This window comes from Phasianus colchicus, chromosome 20 (genome assembly GCF_987193195.1).
Source record: "Phasianus colchicus chromosome 20, bPhaCol1.hap1.1, whole genome shotgun sequence".
NCBI classification, from domain to species: domain Eukaryota; kingdom Metazoa; phylum Chordata; class Aves; order Galliformes; family Phasianidae; genus Phasianus; species Phasianus colchicus.
The window spans coordinates 3,089,395-3,112,010 of record NC_143455.1 but is presented as its reverse complement, the minus strand read 5'-3'; positions in this window follow the sequence as shown (position 1 = coordinate 3,112,010).

The following is a 22,616-nucleotide window of genomic DNA, read 5'->3' as shown; positions in this document are numbered from 1 at the left end:
ATGGGAGCACTCCTGTACTGTAATGTGCCCATGAATGATGGACAGCAACAGGAAAGCCGAGCAGCCCACCTGTGTGCTTGACTGTAAGACATAGGACAGTCAAGACTGCAACATGCAAAAAGGGATGGAATGAAGGGACAGCGGAGGTATTTGGGATGGAGAATCCCTGATGTGCAGCACCTGTGCCAGCAGCACATCTTGGCATGCCTGCAGCTGTGCCCTTCACTCCCAGCCAGGCCACTGGTGTGCCACATGCTGACCTTTAGGGACTGAGTATTTTTTCAGCCCATTTCCTGCAGGGCCAGGTGTCCATCAGGCAGCTGGAGAATCCCTTTGAAGCCAACATGTTGCAATGAGTCACGTTTTCTGCCTCGCCTTGGGGACATAGTTTCAGAAAGGCTCATGTGTGAGGTAGTGCCAGCTCCAAAGGTTTCCGTGCATGCTGTTCGGGTGTAAATGATGGCACCACACACCAGAGCAGTGCCTGCTTTGCACCTTCCTGCTCTCAGTGATGCCACAAGACCAGAGCTTCACAGAAGGATGATGCTCTGAGGGATGCAGGCAGCACAGAAGTGAGTCTTGTGATGTCCAGACATCAGGAAGACAGGAATATGGGCATTTCTCTGTGGTCCTACCTGGTGATGTGGGCACTCTTTTGTTTCATTGCATTTGATGAGGGGAGGCTGTGGGTGAAGTGCAGCTGTCTCAGGTCTTCACCTCGCTGTGAAAAGCTGCTGCAGGCAGCACTGTACTGCCAAGGGAATGGCTCTGTGCCCCCTGCCCCAGTCTGTTCTCTTCCAGGTGATCTGCATTCTAGAAATCCTCCTTGTCTTAACAGAAAAGCAGTAGAAGCAGCCACAAGAGACGTCTGCTCTGTGTTCGTGGTGACGGTGGTACCTCAGCTCCCTTCTCTTGGGCTTCCAGAGAGCAGATCCAGCAGGATGGTGGGAGGCTGTGCAGTCTGACTGTGCAATGATGGGAGCAAACAGGGCAGGCTGGAGGCGAGTGATGCTGGCTGGCAGCTGGAAGGAGGACGTGCAGTGTGTACTTGTGAGCACAAGAGGGAGAGCAAGGAAGGAAGAGAGATGAAAGCCAGAACGGAGGAAATGGACTCGATACCTGTTTGTAAACTAGGTCAAGATTCATGATGGTCTGGGCAGTCCTGGAGCCTGGCCCAGTGGTACAGGTTGTACAGAGGAATGTGAGGAAGGACAGCTGCTGGCAGAAGGAGCAGCCGATGCCTGTGCTTGAATGGTGATTTAACAGAGCTCCCAGAGCCCAGTTTCCACCCGCATAGACCCAACTGCACGAGTGAGGATTTGCAGCTCTGGGCCCGGCAGGTTAATTCAAGGCCCTGGTTTAATCCTGCTTATGACAGCCAAGGCAAGCCTTACCCAAAGGAAATAAAACCGCCCTGGCTTGTGGACTGACTATTTTTATTTCACTGCTTTACATATTATCTGCTTTACTCTGCCATTCCCTCTCATTACTGCACTCAAGCAGACATGAAAATGATTGCGCCAACGGTTGAGCTGATCTAACAGAAGGGATTCAGAAGAGAAGAGAGCTGGAACGTTGGGGGTGGCTTTTTGCAATGTCAGCTCTGTGTTCGCTCCCCGGGTGCGGGATGCTTTAGAGAGACCCAGCAGAAAGTCTCATAAAAGCCCTTTTGGATGGGAGAGCAATGATGCAGACGTTGAATATGCCCACTGGTGCCATGGGGCTGCTGTGGGGCAGTGGCAGCAGGAATCCCAATAGAAGTGTGCTCCCAAGGCTGAATTCGCCAGGGAGAGGAGTGCTGGGATCCTGATGGGAGGCTTTGAGAGCTATTTAGCAGCTCTGAATTGGGACTTGAAGCAGAATTAATTGAGCTCAAATTGCATCCTCCTAGCAATCCGCTAATCTGCTCCAGCAGGAGGATAATGACAGCTCAAGAACCAGCTTCAAAAATTGAAACTTGCCGAGTTTTAATAAACGGGCTGCTTAAAGAGAGGATTAAAACATGCATATAAAATATTGCCATAGCAAGTCTTATGTTCACATGGGAGTCTTTTGCCTCCAAATAAATGGAGGATCTCTGGAGAATTAGTGAGCTGTGTGCGCTTGCACACACACACAATTCCACACCCAAAAGCACACACCACCAAGCTGCTGTCATGTCCCCAAATTACTTTTCTTAAACCGTGTTTATTAGTCCCAGGCAGTTCTTAGCAAGCAGGAACTTTAATAAAAGCTCCTTTCAAGCAAAGACCTCAAAATGCTCTGCAAACAGCAACGAATAAAGTGTCACATCATCCCTGGTGACATGGGGACAGCACTGCTGCTGCTGGGAAGTAACAGGCGTGGAACAAATACATGGCAAAGCCAAAAGTCTTTCCAAGTCCTGCACCCTCTCCCCATCCATTTGAACTCCCTCACTCATCTCTGTGGGCTTTCCCTCTCCTCCTCGCCTCTCCCTGTTTGCTTATGTTTCTGTGTTAATCTAATAAGGAGAAGAGACTCTCCACAAAGTCTTATCCATCACCTTCAATTTCCGTTTTATTACCCGGGTACCCACAGCAAAGCAAATAACCGCAGCAGGCTGTTCTCTCTGCTGCTGTCAATAATATTGGCATCGCCGCTGACACAATTAGAAGCATTTGTTGGTGCTTGGTAATAAGCTCAGACCTGGTGCTGAGGTCTCTGTCTTTCACCGGGTGGCTCACAGGCTGCTATGAAATATTTATGAATGATCTTGGATAACATCTGTTTGCTATTTTGCTGATGATGTTCCCGATGAGTGGCCAGCCCAGGGAGCCCTATAAGCAAAATATAAATAAGCTAAAGAAAAGCTCCCTTCCCAGTAAGGACTAATTCTGGTGGTGTTGGGGTGATTGGACCCCAATGGAAAGTGGACCCATTGCTGGGACAAGGGGACACCATGGAGATGTTGGAGGTCTCTTGAGCTCAGCCAAGTCAGCTGGCTGGGCATGAAGCAAAGGTTTGCATAGCAAATCACAAAGTGTTCTGAATCATCCAGCACCCAGTGGTTGTCTGAGTGCAGTCACTCAAGGACGACTCAGCCTACCTGATTCTAAGCACTTCACTGAGACTCTAAATAGGTATTTATTGCTCTAAGCTTTCTCTACAGCATGCAGTGCAATGAGAAATTTGCACCCAAACTCATGTCTGAATTGGGATTTCACTTTTGTTTCACTCTGGGAAGCTGTGCTCCCCACAACTTCCTTGAGGTACCATAAACACCCCCAGTGCTCACATGAACACAGAGCTCACCCTACAGTTTGCTGACTTTGTCAGTTACCCAGTGTGTGCTCAGAGACCCACCACAGCCCTCCTGCCTGTTCCTCGGTGGCACGTCCATCACAACCAGTGCAGACTGATGGCTGAAGTTGGAGGGCAGCTTTTCAGCAGGATGAGCCCTGGCAAACCCCATGGCATGTGTAGAGCAGCCTGGGGCAGTTTCCCTAGCAGGATGAAGCCCAGGGGCTTCTTTCTGGTTAGCTGCACCATCATTTTGAGATCTGAATTGCAGGAGATGTTAGAACTAAGAACCACAAGGTGATGTTTTTGGAACAGAGACAAAATGACCTCTGAAGAGGTATCTGGATCCAAACCATTGGACTGAATAACCCATGGAGGGGAGCAGAAAATCTTTGGGCTAAAGACAACTCTCCATGGCCACTTTTGGACACCTAAGACCACGCTGTTAAGGATGCTCTTCTGCTTGCCCCCTGGTTCTATTTATCTCCATATTTTAGGCTCTCACTGGCCCATGGAGCTGTGTGGGTCCATCTGTCAGCATGTGGAAAGCCTTTGGTGATGCCCTTGGGGTTGAGGGTTCTGAGCATCCATCACAGAGAGCTCTTTTAGTTAAAAAGGCAGGAAAAGTGTGTGTGTGTGGGGGGGAAAGAATAACGGAGAAAAAGCCACTTTGGGCAAGGTGGGAAGGGCCCACCACTGCCTCCCACCCCCAGCCATCCCATGGAGCTGTTTTAATTAACCCCCATGCAGACACCTTCCCACATCAGGCTCTCCAGCCAGGTACTTCCTCGTGGTGTCTGCTTGCAGCGGAGGGTGCCGCTGTCCACACTTCCTTCTGCTTCAAGTATAAGAGGACGAAAGATAAGTGGAAATAATTTTCCACTGAAGGACATCAGTAAAATGTATAAAAACTGCCTGTCCCTGGACCATCTGGCTGCTGATAATGCAATATTAATAACCACACTCAATTAAGCTGGGCCTCCCTCGGGGAGCAAGGTTTCAGTTGGCCAATGTCACAAGAACTGATGTAATCCAAGTGGTGATGCCATCGACAGCATCTGGCTGGGCACCCTCCAGCTCTCTCAGGACAGCCACCAGCAGGTGCTTTAAGCAGATCTCTGGAAGAAGCATTCAAGGTGATCTGCTGGTGCTTTGGGATCCCACACTTGGCTACCAAAAGCCTCGTGTGAATGATGCCAAGGGTGGAGAAAATGGACCAATGACTGATGGTGGGCACCCTGCAAGATGTTGGAGGGGGATTTGGGTAAACCTGCAGTGAAATGGAAAGGGTTTTCCCACTGCATGGGATTTCCTGAGCTGAAGGGACACCCAGTGTGGAGAACTTTGATGTGCCCAGTGCTGGAGTCACAGCTGCTTCAGAGGAGACAAATTTTCTCTCCTGCCTCACTTGCAGAATCCCTTTCCTTCCTCCCAAGCCAATGTTTTTTCTTGTTTCCTTTCAGGTGTATAATGCAGATTTATGGGTTGGTTGAGAGCCCTTCCCAGTGTGCTCCCCATGGGCAGCCCCATCCTATGGGATGCAGCATGAGAACCCCCAAGGAGTCCTTTTCAGGAAGGGCCAGACAGCTTGTGTCCAGCCTCAATTTGGCAGCTGGCCTTGTGCAGATTGACCTTCTGCCTGTTGCCTAATTAGCCTGTAATTGCACCCTTCAGAACACAAGGAAGCTCTGGGCATGGCTGGAGCTGTGTAATAAAACCCTACTTAATGGTCGATGGGTGGAAACAAAAGAGCAAAACCTGCTCAGGTGAGTCCTCACAGACACCACTTGCTCAGCAGCTTCCCTCCAAAGGAGAAGAAACACCCACTAAAGTCAGGCCAAGGCACCATTAAAAAGAAAAAATACTTACATTGAGAATGCATTGTGTGGTTCATTTAACAATGTTTAAAGCAATTTAGAGCCATCAGCAGGATCAGAGTGAGGGATTTGCTCTGTTTGATCAGACAAATAAGCCGTGATGTTGGATCTCTCTGTTTTCAGAAGTTCAGATGCTGGGATTCCATCTGAGCTGCTCTGTACCCTACCAGGACTCCAGGCACGTCCTGTGTGGCTCAAGAACTCCTATCCCCACCACTTCAGCAGGCTGCAGTTGTTCTGCTGCTCCTCCAGAGCATGAGATTGGATTAGGTTTTCCTTAACTTGCCTTCTTTCGAATACAGTGTTGCCAATTTATACGATTTTATGCCAAGCCTTGTGATATCTGGGATTTTTCTTAGAGCATCAGTTCCTGGAAAAAAAGTGATCACAGAAGAACCTCATCGTTGCTTCTGTTAAAAAAAGTGCATTCCCATCCCATGTTGTTATCAGAAAGAGTGGAGCAGGGAAGGGAGTGCATGTGAGGGAGAGGTGAAGGTTTCTCTTCCACTGCCCACTGCATAGTGGTCTCTGAACTCTGAGTGTTTGGAACAGTCCTGGTCAAATTCACCTTTGAATTGTGGATAAATTTTCCACCTATCCAGTGCATTCATAGGGGAGCTTCCTTTCTAGGGCAGTACCAGGAGCTTATCAAAATGACCCTGCTGGTCATGACTATTTGGATGCCTTCCCATTCTCTGTCTCCAGGACAGTGGCACCTCCTGACACTCACAGCTTCAGTGGCAGCTCCAGGACAACATGAGCTTTCTCCTTACATCGGCTCCTAGAAGGACAAGTGGTGCAATGACAGATGCAATCGTACTCAATGCATCTGGTGACAATCCACATCTGCTGAAGTCTCTTTGCTGCAGCTGTTCTGATAGGTAAGCCTTGGTCCTCTCCAGTGAGGGTCACCTCCATATAATTGTGGAGAACCTCTGAGACAAATTATTTCTGATGAAGCTTACTTTGGTGCTTTAGACATTCTCTCTTTCTCCGTAGAATCATTAAGATCTCCAAGATCATCTAGTCCAATTGTCAACCCATCACAACTACACCCACTAAACCATGTCCCTAAGTACCACAACTACCCCTTTCTTGAACCTCCAGAGACAGTGACCCCCCAAATTCCCTGCTGCCCTTCCAATGCGTAACCACTCCTTTGGAGAAGAAATTTTTTCTAATATCCAACCTGAGCATCCTCTCTTTCTCCCTACAATCACTGGATCATGAAGGTTGGAAAAGACCTCCAAGATCATCTAGTCCAGCTGTTAACCCATCTTCATCATGCTCGCTAAACCATGTCCCCGAGTGCCACGTCTACATCAATGTTTTCACCATTAAATGAAACATCCCCATATTCTTTTGAGATGAACACATTTTTCTTTGTCTTAGTATCATTTGAATTAGTTTAGGGTGTTTAGCATCCACTGACTTAGTGTCCTAAATGATTTTAGCTGCTCACCACAAGTTTGCCCTACCACTGGTGTCTTGAGCCACAGTGTCAAGCAGCAAATGGACAGCAACAAGAACACTGGAATCCCATGTAGAGACAAATCTTGTTATTTTTATACCAATTACGAGGCTATGGATCAGGCTAAAAGGTGTTTAATATGTTGTAATATTTAGGCACACTTGGCTCCCACATTTATTGGGGCTGTTTGTAGCAACATGTACTATGTGCTCACCATGGAAGTATGTGGCATGCACATAAAATTGGTGCAGATGTGCTGGGAAGCACTGAGGATGCTGGGCTGAGTGGGGCAGGAATGAGGGCTCCTGGTTGCACAGAGGGCAGAGGGAGAAGGGAGGAGATGGAAGGAAAGGAAAGCATCTCATACCTGTGCTGTTTGCTCCATGCTGATGCATCTTACTTTTACATCATGTTTTCTTTTGAGGGCTCAAAATCCCATTTTTTTTGCACAATATTGTAAAAATGTCATAAAATATTTTATTGCATCGCACAACTGAATTGCTGCCGAGGGACTTAACCCTTGCATTGCCTCCTTCCTGTGGATGCCCTGAGTGTCAGCAGGCAGCAACGGGCTCTCATCTTTTTGTGGGTGAATTTTGAAGAGTTTGAAAGGTGTTTAGGGACTTGGAGGTGGGAGCTGCTGGATCACTGTACCAGGCAGCTAATTCAGGTCCTGCTCACATCTTTATTTAGGGATTTTTGGGTCTGATTAGAAAATAGAGTTGAAATCGCTCCAGATGCTGCCACTTGTCACCTTTTCCTTCAGTGCCAGTCCTGCAAATACCAGTGAATATATGCTTGCTGCTTTGCAGACACCCAAGTGAGCCCCACTGTCTTGTTTCATGCTGTAGCCATCAGCCACCCTTGGAAAGGACTTTTGGAAGCAGTTGGTCTCAAATCAGGAAGCTGTCGGAGTTGAAGGACCAAGCCTTCCCTGTAGGGTGAAGCCATCCCATGAGGATGGGCACGCGTCAGCCGTGGATGGCTGATGGTGTTGCTGTATGGGTGAGCTTGGGAAGCCAGCTTCAGCACATGGGGAGAACCATCATCACTGAGCAGCTGTGCAAAGATCTGGGATTGCTGAGTGAGGACACCACGGTGTCAGTGTTCATGAGACCAACTGGATGTATACTGAGTTGTGATGGCCATGATTTAAGGTCCTAATCATGGAGAAAAAGGGACAAAGCCAACATGAGATTAAGAGTTCCTCCAGTTGGTCCCAGAAGGAAAAGCCAATCCCTCAGAGCATGACTATGGAGTCCAGCCCTGAACAAGGCTGGGCATTTCTCCAGCCACCTTCACTATCCTCAGCCTGGCACCAGGACAGAGCAAAAAGCACCCACCTGGACACCCCATCCCTACCTCAACAGACGCTGTAGTGAACTTGGGAAATGTTTCACAGCAGCTGGAAAATTCCAGTGAGCTGGAGAGGCTGGAGGCCTCTCCTCCTGCAGATGTTGGGTCTGTGCTTGCCAGCAGCCAGATTTTGGCTGGGATTTGCTATAAAGCAAGAGTAAAAATTAGCCAGCTGTTCTCGGCAGAGATTTTCATCGCTTTTTTCCCCCCTTTAAATCAAAGAAATAATAACTCCATGAAAGGCTCGGACAGAACTCTTTCAACCCCTGGGGAAATTCCCCCTACTCAGAGGTATAGACACCAGGTTAGTTCTCACTTACAGTCTATTCTGAGTGGTACTTCTTGGGTGTAAAGCCTACTGCTGGTGTTCATACAGAGGTGAATGTTCGACCTAGTGGTAGCCCTGAAAGGCAAAATCCAAAATACCTCTTTTTTTTTTATAGTTCCAAAAACCACAGGGCAAGAGATACTGCATTTTCCAACCTTCCCGGGTGGTGAATAGGTTGTGGGGTTGGTTCACAGGCCAGAATAATGCTTAAAAGAAGCGTTTATCTGCTGTTGTGATCCCAGGACAACCCTACTTGTGCAGGATGTATGGTGGATGCTGCCTCCTGCCCTTGCCCAGCCCTCAGTGTCTTTTTATGGGACTTTTAATGTGGGTTTTGCTTGAGCTTGTGCTGAAACTCCCACCCCAGATGCCTGTGAGCTGGTTGCAATGTGCCGGGGAGGAATAAGTGGAGCTGTTCGTTTGCTTTTCAGTCTAAACAAAATGCTTTCCCATAAACACAAAGGAGGAAGCCCCACTTGGCCTAACTCCTTGGAAGAAGTATCTTTACTGGGAATGTTTATGTGATGCCTCTGAAACCTAAATCAAATGTGAGCTCTGCTTGCAGCCAGCCCTGGTGCAGAGCGGCCCTGACCTCGGAGTTGGGCTGGGATTCCCAGTATGAAGTCCATGAGGGACTCCTGACCTGGAACAGCCTTTCCTTGCATGGCAGCAAGACCCAGGCAGCTCAGCCAGGATCCCTTCATTTTGTGTCCTTGCAGGAAGGACTATCTGGTATTCGGCATTGGGGTTGCTGCCAGGAGATCGATGTGTGGGGCAGCCTGTCTGTGCCATGACAGTGCCTCAGTTTCCCTGCTGTATGGTGGGGATAAGTGCATGAATGTGCCTGGAGAAAGCATGGCTGCACAGCTGGCAGCAAATCACAAGAGGGCTTCTATTACACCACAAAGCAAACTCCAAAATATGAAGCACAGCTGGATCAGAACCACATACTAGGAAGCCCTGCTGCACCTCCATACTATTTTTGCAAATCCAAATGCCAGCTTGGCACACCGAGCTGCATGGCTCACATCCCATCACGTTTAAGGGAATACACACCTTGTGCTGAGCCCTGCACAGGAAAGCAGGAAGGTTTTGCAGTAACAGTTTTCCCACATGAGAGCCAGGCGTGCTGCCCAGATGAGCTGATTTCACCCTGCTGGGCATCCACACCTCTCACTCCCCATCCTGTACAGAACTGAGAGAGAAAGGGAAGGGGCTCAGGGTTGAGATAAGGACAGGGCAACATGGAGCTGGCAGTAATAACAGCATGGTGCTGCAGTACGGCGTGTGCTGTCCCAGCCTACACAAAGCACACGCACGTTCTCCTGAGAGCACATCTGCTTACAAAAGCAAACACCTCTGCAGGCACTGAATCAGCCACAAACATTTCTGCATATGGAATAGAGCTGAGGGACGGCAGCTTCAAAAGACGAGCAAGGAGAAAATAAAGCAACTGTAGATGTAAACTCCCCTGTGCCAAACAGCAATGAAGTGCGGCATTGTCATCAGCATCCAGATTCCTTTTTCCCTTTTGCAAATGAATTCTGGAGATGAATGGGGACCGATGTGGGACATGCAGCGCAGCCCACACAGGTGAAAGCAGATGGTGGCTGCTAGCACAGGAACCAGCAACACAAATACAAACAAAGTCGTGCTTTTAGGAGCTCATGTCAGACACATGTAGGCTTGTATCGATGCTGCACTGAGACAAAACATTATTCCATGAAGAAACTGTACATCCTCAGCAGCACAGGGCCGTGTTACTGGTGAGCAGCTCTCCTCTTCCATCATGCAAAGGGAAATGATTAAAAGGGAATTACTGGACTCCCCTACATCTCCATCAGAGATCAGGCTTGGTCATTTGGAAAATAAGTAATGAACGTCATTTGTTAATGTCACTGTTAAGTGATGGATTTTTTTATGCTTAACACACCAGACCTATTTTCTCTTCATCTCCAAGTTTGTTTTTGAAGCTGCTAATTTAATTAAATCTCTTCTGTTGAGGAGCCATTGAGTTGACCAAGCGTGTGAGATACCTGCTGCGGTGTGCTGGATAATGCAAATGAATGGGAGGGGATTTGGGGAGGGGGGAGCAGGTCCCTGGAACTCCACAGGGTGACACCAGGGTCCATGGGGCTCTCTCTTTGTCCTTCAGAAGAAGTTATGGGAAGAAGATTTTTTTTTTTTTACCTAAAGAACAGGAAATGCCAGTGCACTCTTGACCTTAACACGGTGCTCTGAGAATGCACCTGTGTTTTTGGCCTCAGGTACATCCCTTGTTCCTTGAAATGACAGATCACTCATTAAGTGTCTCACTGTATGCTGTAGGTAATGAAATGTGGTTTGTTCTGCTCTGAGATGGCATTAAGAAACGAGAGACTGAAAATATCATATGCTGACTGATAGAAATACTGTTCTCTGGGGCTAAAGACTCAACACAGCCTCCGGATGGCACTTCTCTGTCACATCCTAAGCTGGGTAGCTCCTTCCTTACTTCCCCAAAGCAGCCAACAAGAGCCAAACTGTGGCTCCTGCTGAGCAGAAAGCCATGCAGCATCCTACAGCCCTTCCACTGTGGCTTGTCTTCCTTGCTGAAGCCAAAACAAGTACCCAGATATTGGCTCCTGTCTTCCTTCACCATGCTCCACCTCCTGTAGTGATACCATGCTTGCTTGCATGGGATCCTCCAGCCCAGAGCATAGTTTTGGGTGCTCCAGTAAGGCTGCAGAGCAGCAGTATCTGGTTCCATAAGGACGAGCAGTAGAGACCCATTGTGGACCCATCCTCCCAGCCTGCTGAAATGAATGTGGCTATGCTGACACCGGGGCAACGCACCCTCTTTTCACCAGTGCTGGATTTGGCCAAATCTGCTCAGGAAGTGAAGAGGGATCCAAAAAGAAAATGTAAATAGATGCTTTAAAAAGCACTGCAATATATACAAGCTCCAGTGGGAACGTGGGGAGCAGCTGCTGCTTTTCTCCGTGGCCCTCAGCTGAACGTACACATGCACGTTTTGTTGGTTGTAAATGTTTAGAGAAAACAGATGCAATTAGGCTGCTTGAGGACCACTTGATATCAGCTGGGCACTTGCATGGGAACTGGGCCAGTGAGGAGCTGTGCAAGTCACTGTCCCGAAGCACACGAAGCTCCTTTGCTTTTACATGCTGGTCTTCCAGAAAACAGCAAACACAAAGCAAACTATTGAAATGCTCTTATCTCTAACAGAGATATCCCCGAGCTCCTTATGGATTTAATGATTGCCCCACAGAGCTGATCCAGCATCAGGGGAAGCCAGCAGCAGCCTCAGATCTTTTGCTGATTTTTGGCTGCTTTTTTTCCCCACCTGTTTTCTCTTAGGGGTTGGCAGAAAGCAGAGGTGGGCTGCAAGCAAAGACTCTGGGTCCCATCAGCCTTGGATGCTGCTGCAAAAGTCTTTCTCTTTCCTTATGTGCTTCTCACTCCTTTGAGAACCACCAGCCAGCATAGAGCAATACAGCGATTTAAGGCAGTGTGAGGAAAGTCAACAGGCTGATTTCCATAAAGGTAATGGAGAAAATCAAGTGTGTCATCAGATGTCTCACCCTCCTGTCCTTTGTCTGCACTCCTGGGGCCCCAAGCATCATCCTGCCTTCCACAAAGGGCAGCATGGAGCTATAGGAATATCCGAGCTGGAAAAGGCCTTCCAGATTGCTAAGTCCACCACCAACCTGTCTGAGTCCCACCACTAAGCCATGCTCCTCAGTGCCACATCCACACATCTCAGTACCTCAGGGGTGAAAGCTCCACCACCTCCCTGGGCAGCCCCTTCCAAAGCCGACCACCCATTCTTCCCAGCACCTAATCCAGGGGAGGCCCTGAGGCTGTTAAAGCAGGAAGAACATCAGCCATCTCCTCTCTGCTCATGGGGTCAAGCTCTCCTCCAGCCGGGGCGAAGTCAGGCAAAGCAGCAAACGACCACATCCTAATTACAAGTGGCATCTCCTGCTGTGGGTGGCCCCTGGCCCCAGAAGCATGACATTGTCTGGGACCCCTGTCCTGCCGGGCTTTCCTCCTGCAGCCTGGTAATAAGGGAGAGGACACGGCCGTGCAGCCGTACGCCGGGGCTGGCTGTGGCACTTGTCATTAGAGGTGCACAACTGGCTGTTGGAGAACAAAAACCCCGTCTCTCCCACCAGCCCTCCCAGTATAGTTTTGGTGCTGGGCCAGAGCGTTGCAATTGTTGTTTTGACGGCTGCTGGTTCCAAATAAGCCCTCGGGCAGTAATGAGGCTTGCTCAAATTACTGGGGACTCCATTTGTTCTCTTCTCAATTAATGCTTTCAGAGAAAGAATGCAAATGATTTCCCAAATTAGGGGATGAGGAGGGAGTGGGGATAGAGATAGTGCTGGGGACAGTGCCTGGTTCCTCAGAGGGAAGGATGAGTCCTCAGCTCCTTACATCCAACCCAGATTTGCCCCTTGGACAGGAAAACAGTTTAATTATGACTACAAATGGAGTTCAGAATTAATAATCTTTATCTGTATGCCATTAATGAGGATGGTTATGGTGAATCCCAACCTCACCAGGCAGCACCACAGCAGTCATTGGTCACTGAGGGCGCTGAGCACTGCTCTCTGCCAACAGCTCCCTGCCAAAGGACAAAGAGGTGACATCTCGAGGCACGGCTGCCCTGGATGTGTCAGCAGGGAGGATGGCTACTCCGACCCAGAAGTGGGACGTGGGAGAAATTGTTGTGTGGTTACGCAGGGTCTGACACATGCCTGCTGGGTTTCCCTTTCTGCAGCTCTGGCTGGAGCACAGGGACACAAATCAGGGCACTTGCATGGGAGTGGCACTGCTGGAAGTGCTGAATCCTCCCACCTGTGTCACTACTCATCTGCTGTCCCCTAAGCATCACACAGCACCTCATCTCTTCGCTTTTCTGCAGGATAAACCTCTGCCCATGCAAATGGTAGCTCAGGATTATTGCCCTGTCTATTGGCCAAACTGATTCTTCCTAGGAGAAAACACCTAAAATCATTTCTTTATGTTCCTACATTTTTGTAGGTGGCTTTGCTCTGATGGAACACGGCCCTGTAATTTGTTTTCCCTCATTTCAGGTTCTTTCTCCCACTTCGCCCCTGCAGGATGTGGCACAGAGCAGGGCTCCTCTGGCACACCTGGCCTTGTAGGAGCACAGTTTTGCCTCTGGGGTGGAAGATAAAGGAGTGTAAATGAATCTCAGTCTGCTCCATTCTTAAAACCAATCCTCTTCGAGAAGGAAAAGAAGCTCTTCAGGATTTAAGTTTGTGCTCAGTTCTTTACATGTGCGTGATGGTCATTTTCTAATTGGGCAAATTGGGCTTTTTTGTATGTTTTCTTTATTCCCCTCCTCCACCCTCCTCCCCCCAAAAAATGAAAGCTCAGTGCTCCTGGATAATTTAAGTTCTTATAAAATATTGAGAATTAAGACCTAATGGAAAAAAAAAAAAAAGAGAGAATAAATATTTTATGGTTCTGAAAATCTTCCAGACTCCAGCAGGGAAAGCTGTTAGACACTGCTGTGTGCCTTTAGAGTGGAAAAGGAAAAAGAAGAAAAGGAAAAGAAAAGGAAAAGGAAAAGGAAAAGGAAAAGGAAAAGGAAAAGGAAAAGGAAAAGGAAAGGGAAAAAGAAAGGGAAAAAGAAAGGGAAAAAGAAAAGGAGGAGAAGAAGAAAAAAAAAGAAAAGGGAAGGGAAGGGAAGGGAAGGGAAGGGAAGGGAAGGGAAGGGAAGGGAAGGGAAGGGAAGGGAAGGGAAGGGAAGGGAAGGGAAGGGAAGGGAAGGGAAGGGAAGGGAAGGGAAGGGAAGGGAAGGGAAGGGAAGGGAAGGGAAGGGAAGGGAAGGGAAGGGAAGGGAAGGGAAAGGGAAAGGGAGGGAAAGGGAAGGGAAAGGGAGGAAGATGGGACTTTTCCTTAACACTGTCAGATGTTGATTTGTCTTTAGTGACACTTTTATGGCACAAGCTGCTTCTTAAATCCCAGCCCCCGTGAAAGCCCAGTCCTCATCAACAATATATGCAAAGGGACTCAGATTACTGATGGAGAAAGCAGGACATGAGTCAGGACAGCTGCTTCTTGCATGGGGCAGGACATCACTGAAGTCACTGGATCACCTGCTGGTGGCATCTACATGTCCTCATTGGGGACAGGCTGAAGGCATCTATGTGTTCTCACCGAAGACAGGAAGCAAAGGGTCATGGCTATTGGCTTGGGCACCCTTGGAAGTGCCTGACAGTGGGTGGGGTGAATCCATGCATCTGCATTTGAACATAAAGATGTAGGGATGTTTTTCGGATTGAACCGTTCTGGGTTTTCCACCCAGTTTTTAAAAATGGAGAAAATGCTTTTTTTTTTTTTTAATAAAATCCTCTCTTGCAGCTCCTTGGCTGCTTTTCCCCATCACAGATTGGGAAATGCAGTGTGTCCAAGAGGTGATGGCACCAGGGAAGGGGTCAAAAAAAGTTGAAGAACTGCTATAATTAGTGCTAGCCCATCTGTCTTCCTGCCTAATCAATGAAGGTCTCTACATGGATGCATACGAACCCATCTCCTAGAAGAGTAACTGTAACTGTACTGGGAACGAGGGCTGTGATGGATCACCCCATGCCTGGGCCCTCCATTGGTCCCTAACAGCATCTCCTGGCATGGCAGCTGAGTGATGGATGGCAACCACAGCCCCAGGAGAGGGGAGTGAAGGATATTCCTATTATCTGCAGGCATGTTCACCACACAATATTCTTTTTTTTTTTTTTTTTTAATTATTATTTTGAATTTTTCCCCACAGAGGTCTGGTTATAAAGGGGAAAACTGCTCGGCTCATTATCCTTTAATGAATGATTTGGGTAACATGGGGAAAACCGAAAACACGGAGATTATATTCCAGTCCATTAGGCAACCTTAGATTTTCTTGCAGTATCTGTAAAGCTGGCAGGAATATTTTTTAATTTATTCTGTCATCTGCAGTCAGAGAGAACTCTGCCATTATAAAAGGACTTTTCAAAAGCTAGACATTTTATCCCCCCAGTTTTGGTCTTCTTAGCAATAAACTCGTTATGCCTCCCACCCTTGAGCTGCAGATTTCTGCTTTAGCTGAGCTTTTAATTGAAAAAAATAGAAAGTCTGGCATTTGAGGGAACTGATTTCCTGCTACACCAGTGATTTTTCCTCACCCCTCCTGAAAACTGAAGCATTGCACAGCAAGCAGGACACGAGGAATAGGAAAGTTTCACTGTGGTTAGGCAGTTCTTTCTAAGAAACAATACCTTGAGAAAGAAAAATGCTATTGCTAAAAATAAATGGGTATCTTAAAAATGTTTTGGATGAAGAATATGGATGCTGTGCAATCAGAAACAGTGCCATGACATTTCACATGGACCTGCATCATTATAGGACCTGCAGCCCTATATTTTTTCTTGGGAAAATGGGCCAGGATGGCTGTGGGATTGCCCTTTCCCTACAGATTTTGGTGCATGGGAGGACACCAGAGCCACATCTCTTTCTGCTGGCAGCACCTGGCAGCACTGGCTGGGATTGCCAAGTTTTGCCTCCTGCAGCACACAAACACCAGCTCCTACACTATTTTTGTACATCTCCTTGCTGTCACAGTACCACCTCCTGTTCTCCAGGCCCCACATTGCTCTCATTGCAGACCTCATACCTCCAAATTGTTTCTGTTGTTTTTCACCACATTGCATTCAAAGGGGGAAGTGGTGTTTCGGACAAGATCTCAAACGTGCTGAAAAAGCAAAGAAATGATTTCCATACACCCCCAAATGAGATTTAACTGTGAAATGACATCATCTTCATCCACGCTTAGCTTGTGATCCACTTATCTGCATACTGTTCTTTGGACAATCAATCTTGATGTGGTACTTGTGCATTAGTATTCTTCTTAAATGTACCGTTCTACAGCTTTTACTGAGTGTTGCCTTGCTAGATTACTAATCAGGTACTTGGTTTGTTAAGATCGTTTTGCTCTGATAAGGTGCTTTCAACAAAGTGTATATCCCAGTGACATATTTCAAGCAGTGATTTCCCCCAGACAACACTGTCCTGAGTTATGGGAGCATCAATCCAAACACTGTCAAAATCCGCCTTACTCCAAAGCCATCACTTGTATCACTTGGCTCTTCTTCCAAAAGAGGAAATGAAATTAATATGACATGTCAGCATCCATTTAGGTAAAATCAAGTTGTTGTTGTTGGTTTTTTTTTTTTTTGTGTGTGTGTGTAGAGTAGTTGTTGGGTTGTTTTGGAGGGTTTTAGCACAATATACTACTTTTTAAGTAGATCTAATCCACTAGACTTCAAAACTCAGAAGACAGTTGATATATTGATGAGTTCATCTCATGCAAGTAAGATTTAAATACATCTTAAATTAGGGGAGAAGTTCTTGGTAAAACTCACCTGACTCCAGAACCTGTCAGAAACTGCAACACCAGAAAGCTTCCAACCAACCTCCCAGCTTCAATAGTTTACCTTGGTCCTCTCCATTTATCTCCAAAGTCCAAGCAGTTTGATACTTATCTCATGTGAAACCTAACATTGAGGTTACGTTCATTTTTTCCAAGAGAGCCTTAAGTTTGTCAACTATGTCACTGCTTTTCAGGCACTCACTTTCCTAAGTGGCTTCAGGAACAGCTGAGTTGTGGACATAACGTCATTGTATTTGTTACCTCAAAGTGTACGTTTGGCCTTCCTGCCCTTTCTTTCCTCTTCATCTGAAATGACATATCCTTCTTCTTGCTGCTCGTTACATCTTACTTCGTTATTCTCAACCTGCATGTATTTTTGTGAGTTTTTTTTTTTTTTTTTTTCATGTGCAGTCTGAATCAATTTCATTTTGAAGTAAGGGTTTTATGCTTCTGGAAGCTCATGAAGGGTTTCTGAAAGCCAGACTTGTCCCCTAATAGCTGTATAAACTGATGGATCAAACGCAACGAGGCTAAAAATAAAACCCTGTTCTTAAGAATTCTGAGAAGTGGTTGAAGACTGAAAATGCACGTGTGTTGTCTCTCAGTAATTATTTCTGATGAATGCATTTCCCTTTTGCTGAAGGCTCAAGCTGCTCCTGGAGCTGACTCCAGCATTGAGACTGAGAAATTTCATGCTGAGGATAGGTTGGTTGGTTTTGTTTTTTTTTTTTTTGCAAAACAATGCAATGTCAATCCCGTGACGTTTTCTTTCAACGGTAAATCATGAGTTTCAATGTGAACGGTACTTCACAAAGTAAATTCTTAAAAAAATAGGGTGGATCAGCTCCAAAAGTCATGAAAAGACCCTTGGTTTCCCTCATGCTCACAGACCACTGTAAAAATATATACAGGGTTGAGACAAAGTTGACAGTTTTTCCTAACAAGTAAAGAAAACACACCACTCTCAAATCCCACAATAAGAAACGCAGAAGTTTCATACGGCTTTTGGATCTGATCCACAGCTGGTAAATGAAAATAAAACATTTTCGACCCATTTTCTTCTCATAAGAAGGAGCAGACTTTTCAAATCTATTTCTGCTGGAGCTCAAGTAGGATGATAACAGCCCTACAATTGTTTGCTATGAAGGGGAGCTGACAGTGAGCCCCCCACAATACCTGTGCAGCTCCCAGCCCGGCTGCAGAACACCCATGGAAGCATCTTTCAAAGAGTCGGCGAAGAATCTGTCAAACAATGTCAGCCTGTCAATTTTCAGACTCTTTAATTTTTTCCAGCTGTAAATCAATCATCTTATTAACTCTTCTCTAAAGTCTCCCACCGAGTTATCTGGGCCTGGCAGCTTGACAAGGCCTTTTTGCGGAGCTGTGAGAATAAAGTTTCTCTTGTGCACGGCCGTGATGTCATGAGCACTCACTCCTGGCTTTTGGTGATCTCCTTTCACAAAAGCCTCCTTCTTTGCTCGCGGCAATTATTCAGCTATTAAAGCACATTACGTTAGGTTTCTTATTTTAAGAGTGATATCACTCTTTGCTTTAATGTCCAGCCGATGGAGCAATTTGCACCAACTTCCCCTGACACCGTGTTGGTGCTCGAGTCCCCAGGTTATGTTCCTGCCTGCATAAAGCTGCTATTGATGCACATTCTACATATGGAGAAGGCAGAGGGGCTGTGACTGATTTAAACCTGTAAGTATGCAATATTATGTACTCACTCCCATGAAACAACATTACCAAAGCCACCACTGAGACCCCTCGAGAAATCTCTGAACCGTTCGCCCATGTGTCCTCATTGGCTTCTTACAAGGACGAAGCTCGTGAGCTCAAGCTGTGTGTGTGTGTGGATGTCTCATACCAAATTCTGGCCCATCACCTCTGTCAGGTCAGGCCAAGGCATCACTACCCCAGTACACAGCTCCAACCAGTCCTGCAAAACAGGGTCAGAGAGGAAAACACACAAACAAGAGGCCACACTGCCTCACCTCCAACCCTTCTGTTCTCCCAACTCCAAACTAGAAGAGTGATCACCTCTAATTTCCAAACAGAAAATGCTGTAACCACCTACAGCCGTTTTTTGGAGGGGTGGAAAAGGAGATCCGACAGCCTTGCTCTGCTCACAGCAGAGGGGCTGACGGTGTTCGGTTCCAGCTCTGCTTTCCTCGCAGGTGGTCCAATGCTCGGGGAGCTCAGGTATGTGTAAATGCAGTTATTTATAGGCCTGCTGAATTCCCCAGTTGCAGCATGTATTAACCACAAACCGAGCAGAACGTGCAGCAGTCGGTTATTAGCGCTGTGTCTCGTGTGCAGGGTGGGGAGCACAGAGACCACTGGAGGGTTTTCCTCCAACAAATGCTGACCTGGAGTGGTGAGCAGCGTTTTGGGTTTAAAGAGCCAGCGAGGGCTTAGAGTCTGTACTCATGGCCTGATGCAAATGCCAGGTGAATGCAGGCATGCTGATGGTTTTATTTTGAATTACTGTGGCATAACCATGGGACAAAGGGCCTACCATGCTGTACAGCTTTCCAGTCTCTCTCAAAAGCCTGAGTTTGTGACCTGTGCCATCGCCCTAAATTCACCAGTACTGCCTTGTTTAGCCTTAATGATGTGTGAGCAAGGTGTTATCGCTTTAACATCGCCATTCAAAGTGCAATTCTTGCTGTACATGGCCATATAAAATAGAGCTGTCGGTGTTTGAAGGCTACACTGAATTTTCAAGTCTGAAAATAGCAGAAGCAGGAAAGGAACAAGCATTTCCCAATCCATTCAGACTTAAAACACTTGGGGTGAATTGCTCTCCCGGGATGTCTTTTCTCTTCACAAACAGCTGAGGGAACCGAAGTGACCAAATGATAGGATTAGCTTCTGCTGAGCAGCACAGGCCTGGTTTGATTCTAATAATTCAAAGAGTTCTTTAAGGATGGTATTTTTTCAGAGCGTCTTGGCATTCAGTAGGATCAGTGGGCAGAGGAACGGTGAGTTCAAGGTCTCACTCAAGTATGTAATTGAGAAGAAAATGCATTAGGAGCTACAGAATGCTTGGGCCACATACTGATGCATCCAGTGAGAAGTGATGTGCAGAGAGACAGGCCAACTCAGGCTTGGTGGGACACTGAGCAGAAATAGAATGGCTGATGGAACTCAGGAAGGGTTTAGTTGTGGCTATGTGTAATAGAAGCCCAGAGAGGGAAATCATACAAAAAGGGAAAGATATTTCAGGTATTTCAGCAAAGAAAACTTGGCAAGAAGGTGGGCTGGAAGGAAAGTCATGGGACAAGATGCTGTGAAGTAGCTAGGGGGTCACAAAGCTGCAAAGCTTAATCTGGATGTTGGAACAAGCATGTGGCAAGGGAAATCCAACAGAAGACTCTGGTCTGAATTAGCTCACAGCAAAATACTGAGCACAGCGCTCTTAGCTCTGAGAATCTCTGAGTCTGAGTGAACTCTTTGCAAGGGTAGATAATGGCAGGACAAGAAGAAATGATTTTAAGTTGAAGGAAGGAAGATTTAGGTTAGATATCAGGTGGAAGTTCTTTACCAAGAGATTGGTGAGGTGCTGGAACAGCTGCCCGGAGAGGTTGTAGATGCCCCATCCCTAGAGGTGTTCAAGGCCAGGTTGGATGGGGCCCTGGGCAGCCTGGTCTAGTATTAAATGTGGAGGTTGGCAGCCCTGTCTGCAGCAGGGTGGTTGGAACTTGATGATCCTCGAGTCCCTTCCAACCCAAACCATTCTATGATTCTATGATCTGCATTACACGCTTTTGGGGCAGGGCATGTGGCAGCTATGGAGCAGCACAAGGCAATGCTGCAGAAAGAATCTGAGCAGGCTGTAAGGTAGGATAGTGCATTCAGCTATAACTTGTCTGGAGGGCATGGACTTGTTGCTCATCTGTGCAGGCTGCCTTGGTGGGAACATTAATGACCACACATGGTGAGGAATTTGCAGTCAACCTCCAGAAATGAAATTAAATGGAACGAAGCGATGCATCATCATTACTGACTTAGTCTTTGGAAAAAAAAAAAAAAAGAAGAAAAAAAAAGTCAAAAGCGGTTTGGGCTGCAGAGGTTGGGCTGTTCCTGAGGTTTCCACCTGCAACAGCATTATCTGCTGTAAGATCACTTCTGCGTGGAGGCTGCAGGATTCTGGCTTCCATCAGCACTGGGATAAACAGACCCTTTGCAACACACACCTTGTGCTAATGGTGTGACTCACTTAATGAGGGCCCCACAAATCCACATAAATTTTCATTTAAGAAGAGTCCAATCAAGGAAGAGAAGCCTCCTGCTAGACTGGTTCTAATGCTTCTTGGCCCTGGGCAGCATCCTGCCCTGCCAGCTCCTCTCAGTTTGGAGTGAAAGCAAAAGAGGAGGTGGGAAAAGACCTGCAACTGAAGAGGCTTTAGTGGCAAAAACGTGCATCGGAAGAACTGTTATGGTGTCCCTCTGGACAACACTTGTTAAAATCTGATCATCATTAAAATAATAATAATAATAATTAAAAAATCCCATTGAAAGGGCAAAAGGGAAAAGCTGAATAAGGAAAAAAATGCACAGGATGGGTTATTTATAATCATCATCAAGGTTTGATTCGTTCAGATATACACTATAGTGAGAGGTGTTCCCTGTTTCCCTGGGGCACAGGAGGGCTGCAGTGAAATACCAAGGAGCAAAATGACACGACCTGCTAAGTTACCCAGCCTAAATAGCTCCTCCAAAACTTCTCAAGTTTGAGGCAGTTTGAGGAGTTTAAGTCGAATTAAGGTCTGAATGATCTTTTCCTCTCTGGTACCTCTGTTATCCCAAGGGGGAGCTGTTATGGGTCCCTTCAGTGCTGGAGAGCTAACAGCCTCTCCTAGCTGCTCAGTAAATTGGTCTTTTATTAGCAGACATTTTCTGCCTTGTGCATCTCTGTGGAGAGCCTGCAGCTCCTGGGAAATGTGAACAATTCTGGATGTAGCCTGATTTGTACTGGAAGCAAAGTTAATGTTAAATAGGTCCCACAAAAAGGAAATGTTGTTTCTCAACCAGCTGCGACAGCAGCGGCAGCAGAGCTGATCTCTCTGAGAGTGGGACACAGGAGACTGCTTCTATTTGCAAGCTAATATTTCAAAAGCGGTTGCAGTCAGATGGACAATGAAAGCCAAACACAAATCTCTTGGAAAGGGAATACTTGATGCAGACATGCTGGTGGGCCCTTCCCCTAAGGCAATCTGCTTGTGAGATGCCCGAGGCTCTGCCCTGGGAGGAGATGAGCAGAAGCAGCTCTTTACCATCTGGACACCAAAATGGGCATTTCCCCATTACTCCTCGGGGTCCAGCAGCCTGCACTGTTGGATATCCAGAAGTCAGGTACACCACAGCCCACATTAGCAGGGCAGCAAATCATCGTCCAAACTGGTACTTTACTAAGTTGTTAAAGTTGGCAAGTCTGTGTGATTAAGCATGTTGATGACTAGAGGACGTCAGGATTTTCTTTGGTGCCTCAACACCTTTTGCTTGATGTGGTGTTTAGCAGATCTGAGAATCTGGACCTCGGTTCCCAACGGTTTTCTAGCTTGCTTTAACATACAGCTATGCATCGAGCAGAGGGATTCATGATAACACGTGATTGTCATTGGATGCCTTGTAAGGTAAGTAAGTTTTTCCATCAGGTAAAGGAAATAAAAACGTGTATTTAAATGAAATTAAATGGCTACTCCTGAAATTCCGAGAAATCCAGGTAGTAATTTACAGGGTGAATGAAGGTTTCTATACAAACAATGTTTTCAGAATATTGTTTGTCTTGGAGAAGAAGCTCTCATAAATCCATGGCCTATGCCCATTGCAAAAATTATCTCAGCTAATTTCAGGCCCAAGCTAATTAATCAGCACTTGTTGCCA